The sequence below is a fragment of the Triticum aestivum genome, chromosome 2A (assembly GCF_018294505.1).
Source record: "Triticum aestivum cultivar Chinese Spring chromosome 2A, IWGSC CS RefSeq v2.1, whole genome shotgun sequence".
NCBI classification, from domain to species: Eukaryota; Viridiplantae; Streptophyta; class Magnoliopsida; order Poales; family Poaceae; genus Triticum; species Triticum aestivum.
In genome coordinates, this window is record NC_057797.1 from 447,620,819 (window position 1) to 447,625,691 (window position 4,873).

Consider the following 4,873-nt stretch of genomic DNA (forward strand, 5'->3'; position numbering starts at 1 on the left):
ACACGAACTCCAACAACGCAGCCGAATAGTGAGGCCCTTTTACATGGTCTCCGGATGGCAGTATCCATGGGCATTCAACGCCTAGAGGTGCGCGGGGACTCGAACCTCGCTATATCCCAGATAAATGGAGACTTCGATGCCAAGGATCCAAAAATGGCAGCTTACCGCAACGCCATCCTAAAAATGTCAGCTCGGTTCGAGGGGCTTGAATTTCACCATATAGCCCGGGAAAATAATCAGGCGGCAGATGTCCTGGCACGGATCGGTGCAAAACGCGATGTAGTCCCCCCCAACATCTTCCTGGAAAGGCTGTTCAAGCCATCCATAGTATGGGAAGGGGAGCCGAACAATAACACCCCGGACCCAACCGCACTGCCCGACACCAAACATTCTGACACAATCGGAGGCTCTGCCAATGAAATAACACCTTCAGCCCACATAATAATGGCCGTGATCGCCCCGTGGACAGAACCATTCCTCGCCTACCTCACTAGGCAGAAACTCCCCGAGGACCAAAATGAGGCACGCTGCATAGTGTGGCGATCCAAAGCCTACAGAGTCCATGAGGGAGAGCTTTATAAGAAAAGCACTACTAGAGTCCTTCAAAGGTGCATCTTCGAAGAGGAGGGGCGGAACCTCCTGGCTGGAATTCATGCCGGACTGGGCGGTCATCACGCTGTAGCTCGGTCCCTTGTAAGCAAGGCCTTCCGTACAGGCTTTTATTGGCCGATGGCCCGGGCAGACGCTCAGGACTTAGTCCAGCGATGCACCGGTTGCCAGCTCTTTGCAAACCAAAGCCATATGCCACCCACCGCCCTCCGAACCATCCCCATTACTTGGCCCTTCGCGGTCTGGGGGCTTGACATGGTTGGACCCCTTAAAGGCGGAACCCACAAGCAAAAATACTTACTGGTCATGGTGGATAAATTCACCAAATGGATAGAAGCCAAGCCTGTTAAGACGGCCGAATCCGGACCGGTGATAGACTTTATATCCGGGGTCGTACACCGTTACGGCGTCCCCCCCCCCCCAGCATCATCACTGATAACGGCACGAACTTCACGGTCGACGAGGTAAAACTCTGGTGCAAAAACATGGGCATCAAGCTCGACTATGCTTCCGTCTATCACCCACAAACTAACGGCTAGGTCGAACGTGCAAATGGTCTCATCATGAGCGGCATTAAACCTAGATTAGTGCGGTCCCTCAAGGAATCTAACACGCACTGGGTAGAGGAGCTCGACTCCGTACTCTGGGGGCTGCGAACCACACCGAATCGCACCACTGGATACACACCATTCTTTATGGTGTATGGCGCAGAGGCAGTTTTGCCCTGCGACATAATTCATGACTCACCTCGAGTGCGCATGTACGAAGAAAGAGAAGCCGAGCTCGATCTGCAGGACAACTTAGACGCATTGGAGGAGGAGCGTGACGTGGCAAAAGCCCGTTCCGCATTCTATCAACAGCAGGCTCGAAGATACCAAAGCAGAGAAGTACGGGCCAAAAACTACAACGTTGGCAAATTAGTTCTACGACTACCGGACAAGAAAAAGGACAAACTCAAGCCCAAGTGGGAAGGTCCCATCATAATTGACCAAGTCCTGACTGGTGGAGCGTACCTCCTGCGAGATGCATCGGATAACCGACTCGAGCCGAACCCATGGAACGCAGCCCGTCTCCGAAGATTCTATGCCTAGCGCCGGACTCTATGTTCATCTCCTTCCTCTGTCCATTTTTTATATATTTTCTGTCTTGCATTTCTCTTCTTCTTCTCTCTCTCTCTTATAGCCCTTAAAGGCTCATAAAGTGACGCACCATCCGCGCTCATTAAACCTGGGGGCTTCTTTAAACAGAAGCTTATTCATACGGGCTTCATGCCCAACACATGCGTCACACTTCCGCATGTACCTTTTATTCACCATTATATGCATCGATATGACTTAAGTTTTGGCCAAGCTGGGTTGCCTGGCTCCTGTGCTTACCCCTACATTCCCGATTGTTCGGCTAGGTGGTAAAGGGATCACCTCTGCGATTGTTACTGCAGGGTCAGCCGGACATGTACCTCAGACTGGGTGAAGCCGAAAGCTAGCGTTCTTAAGGGAATATTCGGTCGGTGAACTAAAGATGATCTTTTTTATTTTTTTATGCCCCTAGATATTTTTCCTGCGTTTCTTTTCGCAGCATGGACATGCACCTTAGGGCATGCCTCCCAGGGAAAGGAACCCCTAACGGAACTATTCTCCCTGGAAGATGTTTCTTACTAACCATGTAATATAACATAACTAGTCAGGCACTTGTCTGTTCACGCACTAATGACCCCTACGCCTGGTCTCCATGCATTCCCCGGTTCCTATATAACCGCATGGGAATTAGGACACACTCCGGACCATCAGGTCCCGAGGCTGAAGCGAAAAGGTCGGCCATGACAAATGATCTAAAATCCATCTAGAAGGCATTATAAATGTCAATTAAATTACATAGTCATTTTGACTGATCATATTCCTCTTCAATACCATCTAACAGGCTGTCTAATTTACAGTCCTGCTGGGAATACTTTGCGGCCAACTCTACTTGGCCGTATACTAAGCTTACAGGGATCTCCTTCCCATCGGGCCCTATAGGACCGACCTCGGCCATGTGGTTGGGGTCAGCCTTTGCGTACCGCGTCTTCACCATGGCCCAGGCCTCCCTAGTGCCTTGACGGCAGGCTGATATCTTCCGCAATCGGAAGCGCCACCGTGCTCCTTTTAGCTTCTCCGCAAGCTCTCCAAGACCTTCGGGCATGGAGACGGATGGCCACAGGGCCTGGGCGACGCCTCGCATCGCCTGCCGAACTCGATTGAGCAGTTGCGAGAGCTCGGGAAGAAGGTCACCAGTAGAACCGGGCATCTCCTCTGCAGGACGGCCTGTCAGCACACCTGCGAGAGCTCTGTTAATCGACTTCCCCGCCGAACTTTCTTTCAAAAGGTTCGTTCAAGCACTTACTAAATATGCCACGCCGAAGTCGCTGATTCTCCTTCACGGAGTCTGACAGCTGGGCACGAACATCTTTCAGCTCGACGCCCAGCTTGGTGTTGGCATCTCGGAGATCGTTCTTCTCCCCCATCACCTTTAACAGCACCCTCTCACCAGCCTTTAGCTAGCGTAGGAGGTGTTACCTTTCCGGATCCAATCCGGCGCCATCTGCAATTTCATTTGTCAAATTTGCACCAAAGCCGTCCTTCGCAGAATACTTATCTTTCGAAGTGTACATTACCAGAGGGGGCCTCCTTAGGCTCCCCTGCCGCGGCTAGTGCGGCCTCAAGTTGGGCTTTGCACTCTTCCAGCTCCTTGGACAGTAGGGAATTCTTTTCTGTAAGAACCTGCATAACAAATGATCCTTAAATCAGTTATTTTAACTGTTTCAAGTCTCGGGGGCTACTGGTATATATATAATTACCAAAATTTTCTTACCCGTATGTCTTTTACATATTGCTCCGTGGCTCTGGTTAGACCATTTTGAGCGGCACGGAGGTATGCATCTCCCGACTTAAAGGCATCTAACGCCTCTTGGGAGAAACAAGCGCCGCGAAGAATTGTCCGGTGACGCATGTGGTTCATGGCACTCTCCACCTCAGAGTTGGTGGCAGACAACCTGTCCACGTCCTCCGTTGGAGGAGCATCCGGTGCGCGCCTTGTGTTCGGCCCTGCTTCCGGGCCAGGCTTTGGATCCTGGCTGGTGGAGGCACGATTGGCGGTCTTCCCAAATATAGTTAGGCGGGGTCTCTTTGTCCTGAAGAGGGCACAAGTGTTAATATGCCCTGAAGGTATGACACCTGGGATAAGGGGGTGCGCCATACCTTTGCGCTGACGCCCCGGTCCGGACTGTACCTCTTTTCTACCCACGGGGCCCTGCGGGCCCTCGTTGGCTTGTCGTCGCAGGTTCGGCCTCCCATTTCTGGGAGGCCGGGATTAGCCCTGGATAATCGGCTGTAATGGCCACCAGGGCGTTGTCCTTGCTCAATTGATGGAACACTCCATCAATCAGATCCACCAAAAGCTCCGGATCCTCTTGCGAGTCCGGGTCGAGGGACCGTCCTGGGTCCTCGGGTTGTGGAGGAAGGCTGTTTATTTCTTTAACAGCTTGGCGCAGTTCCTGTGTCGAAATCACTAAGATTAAATACTTAACAATGGGGATATAAAACGGATGGGCAAAATGTGATCACTCACCCAGCTTGGAGGATTGTACATGGAAAATCCACCCTTTGGGTCGACGCGGAGAAAATCCTCCTCTTCTCCCTTGTACAAAGCGGACAAGGTCTTTATTAGAGCCGCAGCCGAATCCGGCCCCTTACGGCCGTAGCGGGTGGTGTCGTCCTCCCCGTTGAAATCCCACATGGGGTGGCCTCTATACTGTAGCGGTTGCACCCCTCGCATGATGCATGCGTCCATGACCCCGATCATGGTTAGTCCGGAATGAGCTAACAATCTTATCCGGCCCATCAGGTAAACAACGTCCCTGTCACTTTCCCTCTGAGGGCTCCGTGGGCGCCAGCTTAGGCGCTTCTTTAAGAGAGCATTGTTGAATTCAGGGAGGCCGGTCCGGACAGGATCCGGTAGCGGGACATCTTCTATGTAAAACCATTCCGAGGGCCAGTCTTCGCATGCCTTCTTTGGGGTTCCGGACAGATAGCCGGTCCCGGCGATGTGCCATACTTCGGCTCCGCCCACTTGATACAAAGACCCCTTCTTGGAACGGGGCACGAGGCAAAATAGCTCCCTCCACAGTATGAAATGAGCTTCAACACCCAAGAACAGCTCGCAGAGGGCTACAAAGCCCGCAATATGCAATACTGAGGCATGCGTGAGATGATGTAGCTGGAGGCCGTAG